This window comes from Narcine bancroftii, chromosome 1 (genome assembly GCF_036971445.1).
Source record: "Narcine bancroftii isolate sNarBan1 chromosome 1, sNarBan1.hap1, whole genome shotgun sequence".
Taxonomy (NCBI): domain Eukaryota; kingdom Metazoa; phylum Chordata; class Chondrichthyes; order Torpediniformes; family Narcinidae; genus Narcine; species Narcine bancroftii.
In genome coordinates this window covers 121841322-121857281 of record NC_091469.1, presented here as the reverse complement: position 1 = coordinate 121857281, position 15960 = coordinate 121841322, and the positions used below count along the sequence as shown (strand labels likewise).

The following is a 15960-nucleotide window of genomic DNA, read 5'->3' as shown; positions in this document are numbered from 1 at the left end:
CTGGCTTATTTTGTGGTAATTTCCGGCACATCCTTCTCAGTATGCTGAAGGCTTGAAACTGGGTCATACATCTGCACAAGCCTCTACACAACTAATGAACAAATCCTTTCTTGTGCTTCCCACTGGACAAACTGGCTCTGGGAAGGATGAAGAGTAGAAAGGGGTGATGCCCAGAAATATCAAGCCACTTTAGTTGGTAGCTCATTCCACACCCTCACCACTCTGTATGTAAAGAAGTCCACCCTTATGTTCTCTTTGAATATTTCATCTTTTAGCCTTAACCCATGTTTTCTAGTTCTTGTCTCTCTTAACCTCAGTGTAAAAAGCCTACTCTAGGTACACCCCTTATAATTATCTATACCTCTTTCTTCAAAGCCCTAGGGAATAAAATCCTAACCTATTCAACCTTTCCTTTAATTAACTCTTCAAGTTCCAGCAGCATCCTTGTAAATATTTTCTGCAGTGGCAGGTCACTGCAGTACCTGCATGCCAATCCCAGTGTTTGAAAAGGGCAGATGCCCATCTGTACTTGGCCCTGGCTTCCTCCAGTTCCCTGATCTTTCTTTAACTGCTTGCCCCAGGCCTCTACTTTCATCTGGGGGATATTTCTGGGGGATGTTCAGCAATAAGGCCTCTGCGTAGTACAAGAGGATATGGAGGTATTGGAGAAAGATTAGTTCTCTGTCACTTATATTAAGTGTTGTAAAAAGTTAAATAAGTGGAGCTGAATCTCAGCATCAGACTGCAGCTCCATAGTCAGCAATGAACCAACATCCTAACATTTGCTTCCTTGATGCTGAGATTATTATCCAAACACTTCCTTGTTAGTCAGGAAGATGCAGCAGCGCCTAGACTTCTTAAGGAGTTTGAGAAGGGCAAAGGTATCAGTCTCCACTTGGCAGCATTTTACAGGAAAGTGTCATGTCTGGCTGCTTCATTGTATGGTACAGTAGCTATAAAGCATCATATTGGGTCAATACAAAAGATCATCAAAACGGCTGAGAAGATCACTGAAGTCCAGTGGCAGATTAACCATTAAGCTGATTAGGCTGAAACCTAGGGGTCCGGGGGGTAAGGGGACCTGAGCCCCTAGGCTTTAGCCTACACAGTAAAGGGTAGCCTGATCTCGGTTTATTCTTTCACATTTACTGCGTGGGTGAAGCCGGTGACTGTGGAATGTGGGCCAGAGTCGGCATCATGCCGTCCGTTGCTAGGGTGATATACAAGGTGGTTTCTTGGAGCTGGCCACGACACCATGAAGATTTGTGGCTTTTGTCCGGTCCTTCACCTTCCCTCCAAACTATTAGATTTGTACAGTCCAATTTGGTCGGAGAGACGTTAAAAATCCAATAGTTTGGTGGGAAGGTGGAGGATGATTGGGGCGTGGGGGTTGAATTGAAACAGCTCGCCCAGAGATGGAGGCAATTAAGTAATTAGTGCCACTGGGTGATTGACTCAGAGGCCACTTCACCACCAGCCCCACCAGGCTCCCACTAACTGCCTCTGGACACTTTAATTCAACCCACACTCCCCAACCCTCCACCTTCCCACCACCAAACTATTAGATCTTTGAAGTTCAATTTGGACGTTAAAAATCTAATAGTTTGGTGGTGGGAAGGTGGAGGATTGGGGATTGGGGGACAGGGCTGAATCCTGCCCATAATCTCCTGTACGCTGGATAACATCATAACAAGGAAGAGTTTAGGAGCCCGCAATGATGAGCATTATATGACCCAGGTCGGCGCTATTATTTAAGGTAATTGGCATCAGAATCACAAAGGGTCGCTAAGGATTTTATTTACCTCATGAGGCACTGTGATCCGCACCACACCACACTGCCTGAAAAAATGGGGTTCTTGGGCAACATTTCAAAGTGAATTGGATTATTTTGAGTGTCCCAAGGGCATGGTGGGGGAGGGAGCGAGGGGGGGGGGGAGAGACTGGAGGAGGGGGACAACCTATATTCTTTCCCTGAATTTCACCACTGACTTAGCCTTTGTTTTCCCACGAAGATAGGGGAAAATTCATTGCCTTTCAATGCAAACTGCAGTCACCTCGCCATTCCCCGAGAGCCTCTTATATCCCGGCGGTGTCCCAAATGAACATGCTTCATAAAATAACCTTGATCTTGCAAGTCTTCCAACTGAACAGAAATATATCTGTGCATTTTCAGTGTGGTATTTATGATTTAATAAATCTGCATCGATCAACTGAGAAGCTTTCAATCTTGTTGTCAAGGCACAAGCAAAAGCGGTCCCTGGACAGGGTGTTCTCTTTTAATTGATGTAATTAGAGGAAAGGCAAGGCTGGGGAACTATGCAGAGAAAGAAATATATGTTTAGTATGTAGCGGCAGCTACACTGATACTGAAAGAACACACAACCTGAGAACACACAAGGGTTGAGCTCAGTGAGCAGAAAACTGGTTTATTGCTGGCTGCTGGGCTGGACTTATACTCCCAGCCTGGACCTGCCTGAGAACTGCGCTGGGGGGGCGCCGATGTCACTCGGCGTCATGTGGTCCCCCAGCGTGGGCTTCTGAGCCCGGTGCTGAGAAGAAGGGGAAACCCCCGACGGCGCCATTTTGGCCGGCTGCCCTGCCACATGGATTACAAGCAGGGCCTGTTCACCTGCCTAGTGGCATGCCGCCACAAGTAATAGATTATATAAAAGTAGATTGTATCTTAGAAATTCGCCGATGCCTGATTTTTACCCAGCAGTTTTTCGTCTCCAGTTATTTCTCTGAACCTGAGCCGGAAGGCTCAGAGGATAAAATGCCAACATAACTGAACCAGTTACACAGGTGGTCATCAGTGTCAGAGCCTGGCACCAAGACACCCCACTACCAGCCCAACCTCTTTCCTCCTCATTCACCCCTCTCCACCGGGCTGTTGCTACTTGGCCCATCAATTCTATCCTGCCATTGCTGACCACAGCCCAAGTACATACCTGGCGAATAAATTTACAATATGTGAGGGGAGGGTATCACACCGGGATGGGGGAGCTTTACTAAAGCTCAGCCTAGGGGCTTGAGTGGTAGTTAATCTGCCACTACTGAGGTCTCCCTTTCATTTATTAATGACATTTTCCAGGAGTTTTGCTGAAATAGGGTGCAAACTTCTTTTCTTCCCGCAAGATGTGAGGTTGATGAACAGTATCCTGTAACTGTGTAAATCATTCATATATATATATAGATAGATAGATATATATAGATATAGATAGATATAGGTATAGATGTATATATATATATATATATATATACATTTATATATATTAAAAATATGTGCGTGCGTGCGTGCGTGCGTGCGTGCGTGTGTTTTATACACACACAGTAAAACACCTGGTATCCAGCACCTATGGGGATTGGTAGATGCCAGATAAGTGTATCTCTGGTTGCTTAAGGTTGTGTGTTGCGTGTTTGGCAAACTAACCACTTGGGGGTGTCAATTTTAAACTTTTGTATTTTTTACCTATTTATTTTCCACCATTTTTTTGGCCAGTTTTAGATAAAATTCTATCTTTGTGTTTATTATGAACTGTGTCTTGTGTCTGAACCATGGTCTTGAGAAACACTGTTTCGTTGGGTTGTATATGTACAGTCAAATGATAATGAACTTGAACTTGAACATCAACCCATGCCCTATCAACACCTTCATTTTATCCAGGACCTTGTCACTTCCAACAACAAAGATGAGGAGCTCAGCACAATTTTATCAACAAGAATAAGACCATTTGACCAGCAGCCAAGGCTGCTTTTTTCCTTTCACCTTAACCCAGCAGAACAAAGTTCCACAATTCTCTCCACTCCAGTCCAAATCATCACTCTCCATGGTTTATCTTCCCTCAGGCCTTCTTGGCCATGAACACTATCTCATGCTCTGTCAACCCCAATTTCATTTTAAGAGTCAAGATTCCTTTGTTGTCACGTACATCATACACAAAATTTGCTAATTTTTGTTTGGCAGAAAGGCACATAAAGAGGCGCCACTAGCCTGTACACGAAAGTGCTGGAGAAACTCAGCAGGTCATGCATCATCCATAGAGAGTAGGAGACAATCAACATTTCAAGCCTGAGCCCTTCAGGCGTGCCAAAAATCAGGACATGCCAAACATCCTCATAAATCTTCTTTGAAGCACCTCCAGCTTGACAGCATCTTTCCTGTAGTACGGTGACCAAACCTGAACACAATACTCCAAATGCAGCCTCACCAACATCTTATACATGTCTGACCAATATGTCCGACCAACTTTTAAGCTCAATCCTCAGAATTAGTCACAGACCAGCTAGAGATTCAGAGGCTGAAGGACTGACACCCAGGATGTGAGCTGCTGGAGACAGGCTAATGAGAACCAGGAGTGGGATTTGCGGGAATGCTGATAGCGTGCAGGTCTCCCACAGGGTCTCAAGTGTTAACAGATTTACTAATCGTATTGGCTGATCAGAACGGGGAACTCGGGTTCACCACCTTTCTGCTTATTCCTCGAAGAAAGGCTCAGGCCCAAAACGATGGCATTATATCTCTGCCTCCTATTGACGCTGAAAGATCGGCTGAGTTCCTACGGCATTTCATTGTGTTTTCACGGGACAGAATGCTGTGTGGGTGCAAAGTTTACGGGGAGCACAGTAGACAAATCCATAGACACTTAGTATCCCTGAAGAGATTTTCTTTTGCTTCTCTACCTCTTATTGGTGGGGGTGCCAGGCCCTACCATCTTATGAAGGTGTTGCCAGGGCTGCAAGGAGAGGTTGATCAGGCTAGGGCTTTATTCCTTAGAGTGTTCTTGGGGAGGCATTCAAAATCATGAGAGGAGTAGATCAGGTGAACACAGTCTTTTTCACAGCGTAGGGGAGCCAGAAACCAGAGGATTCACTTTTAAGATGAGTAGGGAGAGATTTAATAGGAACGTGAGGGGTAGCTTTTTTTACACAGAGGGTGGTGAGCGCATGGAATGGGTTGCAGGAGGAGGAGGTGGTTGAGGCAAGTACTATTACAATGTTAAAAAATAAATTGGATGGATACATAGATAGGATAGGCTTGGAGGGATTTGGGCCAAATGCAGGCAGGTGGGACTAGTGCCTATGGAACATTTTTGTCATTGTGTATGATTTGGCCCAAAGGGGATGGGGGTGTTCTTCCACTCTGGTGCCCTAGATCCCACAATTCTCATGGTCCGCTGATAAGCATAGCACCACCATCTTAGGCGCAGACATTCGTGGACTCACCAATGTTAGAATTAATTCCGCTGGTCCTTCTACAGGCTCTTAAAACCTGTATGGGGCTGTCAACTTAATGACCAGGCAGTTGGACCCCACGACTACCTTTCCAGATCACTACATCTCTTGGTATTACTTAGGTTTATTTTCTAATCAGCTATTCTCTTTCTAAACAGGAGCACAGTTAGCGGTTAGACTGTTACAGTGTTAGTGACTAGGGTTTGAATCCAGCGCTGACTGCAAGGAATCTGTTTCTCCCTATGTAGGCTTGGGTTTCCTTTCACCCTTCAAAACGTAAGGGGATTGTTGGTTAATTGGGTGTAACTGGGCTCGTGGGCTGAAAGGGCCTGTTTCCGCGCTGTATGTCTAAATTAAAAAAAAACAGCTACAAAACTTCAATAGAAACATTCATTTACTTTTGATTTTGCAAACTACCATTTCACCTAAAATTAGCCTATTTCTCCAAAGTCTTTGAATATTTTAAATTAATGTCCATCTCTCCAGAAATCCATGGTGAATCCTTGTTGAGTATTATCTCTTCCAACAACTATAAAACAGCTCTGATCAAAATCACTGTGATTTAAAGGAGATGATCCATCCTTTGCCACTCATCTCAACCTGACTGCAGTCTTTGGCACAGTTGGCCACAAGGCCTTTCCACAGTTCCTGTGTGACTCTGTTTCCCCAATTCAGCTGTTTAATTCACACTCTTTGGTTCTGTTCTTCTTCTTTGGCTTGGCTTCGCGGACGAAGATTTATGGAGGGGGTAAAAAGTCCACGTCAGCTGCAGGCTCGTTTGTGGCTGACAAGTCCGATGCGGGACAGGCAGACACGATTGCAGCGGTTGCAGGGGAAAATTGGTTGGTTGGGGTTGGGTGTTGGGTTTTTCCTCCTTTGCCTTTTGTCAGTGAGGTGGGCTCTGCGGTCTTTTTCAAAGGAGGTTGCTGCCCGCCAAACTGTGAGGCGCCAAGATGCACGGTTTGAGGCGTTATCAGCCCACTGGCGGTGGTCAATGTGGCAGGCACCAAGAGATTTCTTTAGGCAGTCCTTGTACCTTTTCTTTGGTGCACCTCTGTCACGGTGGCCAGTGGAGAGCTCGCCATATAACACGATCTTGGGAAGGCGATGGTCCTCCATTCTGGAGACGTGACCCATCCAGCGCAGCTGGATCTTCAGCAGCGTTGGCTCGATGCTGTTCATATCCATAATTAATTCTACATAAATCACAATTTTATTCTCAACTATATACAAGGGAAAATTTACTCTACAAACCAGTGGTTCTTTAAGTTGTAGGAATCTTCCCCCATCTTTGGGGTGCAGGAGTTAACCTGAATATCTTTGGGATAAGGGAGTTAACCAGCATGTCTTTGAAGGAATTAACCCATGTCCTTGGGATGTAGAAGTTAACTCATATCTTTTAGATTGAGGAATTCACATTCAAGTTTATTATCATCTAAATTTTTTAAATGTACAGGTACAACCGATGAAACAGCTTTCTCCAGTCCTCAGTGTAGAAACATGCAAACACACAATCAGAACTAACGCCCATACAAACAATACATATATACATATATATCAAAATAAATAAGTATTCTTTCATAAATAGTAGAGTCCTGGAGGATTATTGTGAGCAGTTCATTCAGTCATTCAGCATTCTCAATGCCCGTGGGAAGAAGCTGTTTCTCAGCCTGATGGATCTGGCTCTGATATTTCTGTATCTCTTTCCTGTCGGGAGTAGCTGAAAGATTCTGTGGGCAGGGTGGAAGGGGTCCTCAATGATTTTGCATGCCCTCTTCAGACAACGATCCTGGTAGATCATGTTAATTTTGCAGGGGGGGGAGGTGGGTGGGGAAGAAGGGGACGGGGAAGAAGACCTGTGGATTGACCTTCAATCTAGTTCTCTACAGCAAATATACCACACTGTGATGCTCCTCCAGCTCTCCACCCTCTTCCCTTGTAGCAGCAATAATTTACCCAGTTTACACACAATTAAACATTACACTTATTCGTTTCTTTCAGCACAAGATGTAGTCGGCCCTCCACTTTGACATAACTTTGCATTCTTCATCTCCCCAAATAACACCCAGCCAAACTCCTCTGACTTTGGAATTGGCTCTCACTGCCTCGTGGGTGATCCTGGCACTCTCACTCTCCTTTTGCATCTGAGATCCATCTCACGTATAAAGCCTGATTAAGTAACCCGCACAAGCGCACACTATAACTCCCGCGAGTACAGCGTTGTAAATCATTCAGCACGTACACTGCAGGTTGGAGCAATCTTATGTTTTCCCAAAGACGATCAACATAACTTGCCAGATATAGACCACTGATCCTGGACTCAGATTCACAAACTCACTGGGCAAGGTCAGTGTAGTGCCATATACTGCTGAACATCCAAGGTCCACCTTAACAGCACTATGCACGCCAAGGAGAACCATGGGCAAACTTTTGTTCCACATAGATGCATCGCCACCTGCTGTCAGTGCTGTTTTCAAATGGTGATGGAAACCCTCAAAGAGACCGTTGGCCTGCAGATGGTAAGCCACAGTGTGAATAGGGGTAGCACCCAAAAGATCAGTGAGAACAACGTGGAGTCGAAATGAGACTCTCGATCCATTTGTAAAAGTGACGGGAACACCGAAAGATGGAATCCAATGATCCACGAAAGCCTGAGCGACTGTCTCCGCAGAGATGCCTGTAGCAGGAATGACATTCTGCCACTTGATAATCTGGTCTTCACATGTGAATAGATAAGTATATTCCCGGTATGGCGGAAGCAGGCCTTCCAACTCCAGATGCACATGATGTAAAGGGGAATTTGGGACAACAAAATACCTCAGCTTGGATTTTGTGTGTCTGGAGACTTTGAGTGTCCTTGCCCATAATCCAACATCCTGTTTAATGTGATGCCAGGTAAAACATTCCAAAATCAGTTTGATTGATGCTCTTCTGCCAGGATGAGATAGATTATGAAGAGATTCAAAAATCTCTGGTCTCATTGCCGCCGACACAAAAGGCCTAGGTCTTCCTGTGGAAACTTTGCAGACCAATGTTTCACCCGATTCATCCAGGATCACATCTTCTAGATGAAGAATAGAGGTGATGTGGCAATAGAGGTTGAGATTGGGATCAGTTATGTTTATGAGCCATGGTGGTGAAATTGATGGCAGTAATGTATGTAAGGTGTCGAAGTTGCGCCTGGATAGGGCATCGACCATGGCATTTGTTTTCCCTCAGATGTGCCATATATCTGATGAAAATTGTAGGATGAAGTCCAAATCCTGAATTTATCGGGGTGTGTAGAGATGTGCGCTTGTACTCATGCATAAGAGGCAGGTGGTCTGTATAAATGGTGAAAGGACGGCCTTCCAATAAGAAGTGGAAATGTATCACTGCAAGGTGGATGGCCAAGACTTCTCAGCCAAACATACTATACTTTGCCTGGGCTGGTGACAGCTTGGCTGAAAAATAAAATGACAGAGTTTCCAATTACCCAAGGGCTCGTTGTTCTAACACTGCTCCCACAGGACTGACAGATGCTTCTGTGGTAAGAGAGAGCAAGTCGTTGGACCTTTGATGCAGAGGCATCATGCCATTCACAAACGCAGTCATTGAAAAGCACGAACGGCATCATCTCCTAAACTCAATTGTTTTTTTGGAAACGGACTTATCAGATCCTTTAAGTAGTTCAGTAAGGGGTAATAGGATTGGCAGGAAATGGCGGTAGAAATTCATCATCCCTAAAAAATAGTTGCAACTGGCCAAACGTAACTGCTGTAGGAAACTCTCGAATTTCTTGGACTTTCGATTCATCAGGCAAAATACCATGTGGTGTAACTCTATGCTCCAAACATATAAGATCAACAGCAGCAAAAACAGATTTACTGGGATTGATCACAATACCAAACTCATCAAGCCTCTGAAACAATGAGATAAGGCGGCTCTTATGCTCCTCTTCACCCACACCTGCGACCAGAATATTGTCGATATAAACAAACCCAAAAATGAAGCCAGCAAATACGTGGTTCATAAACTGCTGGAATGCCTGAGCTGCATTCCATAGACTGAATAGCATTTGCAGAAACTCAAACGTGCTAAAACGAGCTCCAATTCCATTTTCTTTGATTGCTAAGGTGCTGATGCTGTTTTTAATTGATAAGGTCCAGGTGCTTCATAAAGTGTAGTAAGCAGTTGTTCCAGTTCAGTCTTCCCCTGCTGACTAGGTGGAGTAGCGAATCCTTCTATCTTCATTGCTAAGGTCGTGGACATAACCAGGTTGGCATGATCTACTAACTACTTGAGGGTGAACGTTCAAAAATCACTCACCAAATATCCTTGAACTCGACGACGTAAACATTGGATGAACATATCGCTTCCAAAGATCCCCTTCAACGGAGCCTGTCCCAGCTATCCTGCACCATCTCTTCAGCAACTGTAATGGTTACCTATCACCTAGGGTTGTCATCAATTAGTAATTGGGCAATATGAGTCTCCTTAGATGGTTGTGTGCCACAAAATATCATCCTTAAGGCTGTCGTTATGGAAGACTATCCTCCAGATCAACTTAAACATCCTCCACTTCACAGGCAATCTACTCTGGAAGACACATAACAAGTAAACTAAATTTTACCTTCTGACTCATCACACTGAGGGCAGAGAAGCGTGCCTCAAGGATCATGAACCACGCTGGTGCAATATTAATAAAAAAGGATGGGTGAACCTCCAGCTTGACCTCCTCAACTGCTTCTGCAAGGGGTTTAACCTCATCATGACCATTGCAAGGGATTGCCCTCCAAATGAGTTATTCTGCCTGCCCACACAATATAAGCAGTGTCATGCTTGTTCAGACACTGACCCTAATCCTTATCATTATCCATATTAGACTAGAAGGTGCTGTGAACTTTCAGGGTCACCACTTGTAGTGGCAATAATTTACCCAGTTTACATAATTAAAGAATGCACTCACTCATTTCTTTCAGCACAAAATGGAGTCAACCCTCTATATTCCATTCAGACTGCGTTCTTCATCTCCCCAAACACCACCCAGCCAAATCCTTCCTTTTGTTTGGCTCACTGCCACACGGGTGATCGTGATGTTCTCACTCTCCTCCTCCTACGTTTGAGATCCATCCCACATATGCAACCTAGTTAACTAACCTGTGCATACCTACTATTACTCCTGCATGTCACCTTGGATATGTCATCAGTGGCGACTGACACCACTCCCGACGCAGCTAAGTTCGCTCCCTCGACACCCTCTCCATTCACTGAGTCAACCCCCCATTACCCTGTTTGTTGGTGTGCCCTCCCTCCCTTATCCACCTCTTGCAAATTCTCTACCCACTATGATGCAGCCGGCCAGGATTCTCTCTCTACAATTCCTATAGATAGTTGACAGGATGGTGGCTGGTACCCTTGCACAACTCAGCCTTCTCAGGAAGTGAAGATATGTTGTTGATTTATAGTGGAGGGTGGTCATTCCTGATCCTCCTGAAGTCCATGATCATCTCCTTCATCTTGTTCATGTTAAAACTCAAGTTGTTACTCTTGCACCATATCACGAGATTTTCCACCTCTTCTCTGTAATGCCATTCATTGTTGCTGATGAGGCCAATTATTGCTGTGTCATCTGAAAATTTGATGACACCTTTGGACCTGGATTTGGCATTGCAGCCGTGGGCCAGTGGTGCGCCAGTGTTCAGAATAATGGTGCTCGGCGTTCTGCTGGTGTCCTGGACAAATAGTGGACTTTCTGTAGATGTCCAGAATCCAGTTACAGAGAGGGATGTTGAGTCCCAGCGAGGTCAGCTTCTCCACCAGCCTCTGGGGAATGAGGCATCATTCTCTTTTTTTTTCCACACTTCCAAATCCAGTTTATGTATTACATCTAAAATTCCACATGCACGCAGCATTTAGGATCTCACAACATACATCTAGCACAGATGTTAGTGTTTAACAATCAAGATATAAACATGAGTGCCTGTCATTAACGTGCTTTTTTTTAAAAAATTTTTTATTTTTCACACCATAAATCACATTAGCCATGATATACACTATTTCTTTTTCACACATATACAGTGACTTTTTCTCCCCCCCCCCCCTCCTCCCAAGCCAGCCCCCACCCCCCCTCTCATCCATTTTAGGTATACAATCTAGGTTGCATTAAGCCAGTCAGACAATGTTGTCATTCAACAAAAATACACCAGAAATTCTACTGAGTCCATTCTTTTCTTTCCTTCTCCTTCCATCAACTTAGGTAATGTTTGTCCCCGGTAGGTTTTCGCTATTGTATTTAATGTAAGGCTCCTATACTTGTTCAAATATTTCAATATTATTTCTTAACCTATATGTTATTTTTTCTAATGGAATACATTTATTCATTTAAGTTTAGTAGTTTCTTCCTTTTAATTTGGTTATGTATTCCATTAATATTTAAAGTCATATAGTTCAGCGTAGCCCTTTTATATTTTGTTTATCTTCTCTTTCGGTTTTTCCATCATTACCTTTCCTCCTTTTCCATTTCTGTTTTCTTATTTTCAACTCTTTATAAGACAACATTCCTACAACATCCAACATTTTCCTTATTCTCCTATTTCTATCTTATTTATCCCCAATCTCCCCTTCCCCTCCTGAGTTGTCCTTTATCCCTTGTCGGACAACCATATCTCCCCTCTCCATTTGGATTTGCGAATCCACTCGCAAGCGTCAACTGATTTTGCAGTGACCGCTATTTCCCCCCACCCCGCCCCCCCCAGAAAAGATTTCACTTTTCATATGTCACAAAGGTCACTCTTTTAATTCCCTCCTTATTCTCTCTATTCCATTACCTTCCCTTATTAATTCTTGTCTATACTATCTATATTTTCCTCTAAGTACAGATACATTCACGTATGCACATTGTCTCTATTCACTCTTATACCTCTTTACCCGCATACATATCAATCGTGATCATTTTTACTCTCATTACCCGTCTTCATCCCTCAGTCTATTTTTGTCTTTACCCACATACATATCCATCGTGATCATTTTAACTCTCATTACCCGTCTTCCTCCCTCAGTCTATTTTTGTAATTGTTCTGCAAATTTTTGTGCTTCTTCTGGATCCGAGAATAGTCTGTTTTGTTGTCCTGGAATGAATATTTTCAATACCGCTGGATGCTTTAGTATAAATTTATACCCTTTCTTCCATAAAATCGCCTTTGCTGTATTGAACTCTTTTCTCTTCTTTAGGAGTTCAAAACTTATATCTGGATAAATGAAGATTTTTTGCCCTTTATACTCCAGTGGTTTGTTGCCCTCTCTTACTTTTTCCATTGTCTTCTCCAGTACCTTTTCTCTTGTAGTATATCTTAGGAATTTTACTACAATAGATCTTGGTTTTTGTTGTGGTTGTGGTTTAGAGGCCAATACTCTATGTGCCCTTTCTATTTCCATTTCTTGCTGTAGTTCTGGACATCCTAGGGTCTTAGGGATCCACTCTTTTATAAACTCCCTCATATTCTTGCCTTCTTCATCTTCCTTAAGGCCCACTATCTTTATGTTATTTCTTCTGTTATGGTTTTCCATTGTATCTATTTTTTGAGCTAGTAGTTCTTGTGTCTCTTTAGTTTTTTTATTAGATTCCTCCAATTTCTTTTTTAAGTCTTCTACCTCCATTTCTGCTGCTACTGCCCGCTCTTCCATCTTGTCCATTTTCTTTCCCATTTCTGTTAAGGTCATCTCTATTTTATTTATTTTCTCTTCTGTGTTGTTTATTCTTTTTCTTAAATCCTTAAATTCCTGTGTTTGCCATTCTTTAAATGACTCCATGTATCCTTTAATAAGAGAAAGTATATCCTTTATCTTGCCTTTCTTTTCTTCTTCTATTTCACTGTACTCTTCCTCTTCCTCTTCTTCTTCCTCTGGGTTGGCCATCTGTTGTTTCTTTGGTGCCCTTTCCTCCTCTTCTTTCTTGTTTCTATTGTCTTCTGTGGTCTCTTCTTGCTGCAGGTGTTCTGCAGCTGTCGTTGCCGGCTGTGGAGATCGACTCCCCAGCTGGTCCCCCCTCCCGTCGGTGTGTTTTTTTTCATTCGCATCGCGCATGCGCGAAGTATCGCGCATGCACGGTTGCGCACTTTTACTCGGCTCTGCGAGCCATTTTTGTAGTCCATTATTTACCGACCTGAGGGAGCGGGTTTCTCTCTCCGCAGCGGGCCTCTTTGGACAGGTAAGGCCTTCACCTTTTTCCTCCTTTGTCTTCTCTTCCTCTCTTCTTACCGTTGCTTTCGATTTTTCTTTTTTTGTCGCCATCTTCTTTCCACCTTTATACTCACTTTTCTGTAACTTTTATTTCTGTGCCTTTGTGTTTTCCTTTGTTTTTCCCGACTTTTCTGGAGAGGGCTGGAGTTCACCGTCCGGCCACTACTCCATCACGTGACTCCTCCCCGAGGCATCATTCTCCATGTGGGTCAGAATAGAATGGAGCGACAAGGCAATAATATCATTAGTGGAATGGTTTCGTCTGTAGGCGAATTGTAATGGGTCCGGTGGCTCTGGGGTGTGCACTTTTTGAAGCATTCCATCAAGGCATTTCATAGCCTGCACATCTTTGGGATGCGGGCATTAACCCCCGTATTTGGGATTTAAAAAAAAACATTTATATGTTTAAAAAAAATGTAGACATACAGCACTGTAACAGGCCAATTTGGTCATATGAGTCCGTGCTGCCCAATTTACACCCCATTAACCTACACCCCTGGTATGTTTTGAAGTGTGGGCAGAAACTGGAATCCCTTGAGAGACCCATGCAGACATGAGTAAAATGTAGAAGCTCTTTACAGATAGCGCAAATTTTGAACCCGGGTCCGGTCCCGATTGCAGGCGCTGTAAAGGCATTACGCTAACTGGTATGCCAACCATGCTGCCCTGTGCCACCCAGATGTGGGAGCTAATTATATGCTATAGAGACTCCAATAGCTCAGTGTCACGAGTTCAATCCTTGCTGGGGGCTTCATCCCTGTGAGGGGTATTGGACAAAGTGGCGACTGTCTGTCTTCTTTACGGTGGACAAAGTTAAAGAATTTCATGTATGTGACATTATAAATATAGTATCACGTGACAATAATGGAACCTCTACCTTTTGTATTATCTTTGAGATGTGGGAGCACCCGAAGGAAACCTTTGCAGTTATTGAGAAACTGTGCAAACTTCGCAGGGCAGCATGTGGTCCTGATTGAGCCCAGGTGTCAGGTGCGGCGAGCGAGCAGCTCTATTAGCCACACCATTATGTTGCCCTTGATTGATACAATTTTCCTTCTGCGCTAAAGTGTGAAGGTACCAAAGGGTCTCATTTTGAAAACCCAACTAAAAGCAATAAAACATAAAATTTTATTAAAAGCAGCATGTGAATTATTCCGTGGAATTCTTTACAGCTACCTCCATTATGGATGATCTGGAAATATTTCAATTTAAATTCCTCTTTCAGTCGTTCTGAGGCATCTCATTATTTCTGTGCTGCTCTAAGCCATGAAAATCTTATTTGTTCCAGCTGTACTTTCCTGGCAAAAAGAGATGGTCTCAGTCTTTTCAAATATTGATTAAATATATTGACAAGAAGGCGGTTTAAGAATTTATATATTGGAAACAAAAATGTAAAATTCTGTAAACACCAAAGTAAGGCTGGTGTATGGGTTGGCTGACAACAGTACAACCACAAATGTGGATTTACTTGAACTGTTGTTATTAGTTGACAAATTGAAATAGATTCAGGAGCAGAAAAGTTTTCCATGAAAAACTGAAACAAAAGCAGATATAGAATGAAGATAAAGAACGAAAGGGTATTGGTGTAAAGTAGCAATGCAAGTAGCAGCACCTCTATTTCCTCAGGAATTTGTCGAGGTTTGATCTGACACCAGAAACTCTGGCAAACTTCTGTAGAGGTGTAGTGGAAAGTGTGCTGACTGGCTGCATCATGGTTTGGCATGAGAACACCAAGACTCCTGAGCGTGAAGCCCTCCAAAAAGTAGTGGACGCAACCCAGGAGATCGCAGGCAAAACCCTCCCCACTATTGAGCACATCTACAGGGACCCTGCCATTGGAGAGCAGCAGTAATCATCAAAGACCTTCACCACACACTCTGTTCTCGCTGCTGCCGTCGGGAAAGAGGTCTAGGTGCCACAAGCCTCGCTCCACCAGGTTCAGGAACAGTTGCTACCCCTCCACCATCAGACTCTTCAATGACCAACTCAATCAGAGACGCATTTAAGGACTCTTACTTGTGCACTTTATTGATTTTCTTTTTGTTCTCTGCATTGCACAGTCAGTTTGTTTACAATTCTTTGTTTGATTATATATTTTACGCTGTGTACTGTCTATTTTTTGCGATACCAGTTAGTGGTAATCCTAGCGCGGAAAAAGAAATCTCAGAGTTGTATGCGATGAAATGTATGTACTCTGACAATAAATCAGAAATCTGAAACTATTTGCTTTCAATATGTCAGAATACCCAATTTTTGACTTAAAGAGCTTTACTAGCTGATATGTCTCTACTCCTAATATAAATACTGAAGGTTATACTATTAGTGTGGGCAATGTTCAGTCATGTGATCTCCAGCACAATGATGTGGCACCACAGAGGACTGATTACATCAATCATGTGCTGAGCTCCTTCTGGAGTCCTGCAAGGCTGGCAAAAAAAAAGCAGAATCAAGCCATTCAGCATTTTAAGTTACCCAACCATTCCGTGGTGACTAATTTACTATAATTTT

General features: G+C 43.3%; 1 protein-coding gene across 3 annotated transcripts in view; it reads right to left on the bottom strand.

Moving 5' to 3' along the window:
• The window catches only part of sv2ca (synaptic vesicle glycoprotein 2Ca), a 226386-nt gene that overhangs the window by 25258 nt on the left and 185168 nt on the right, over positions 1–15960 (bottom strand). The gene's annotated exons all lie outside the window — the stretch shown is intronic.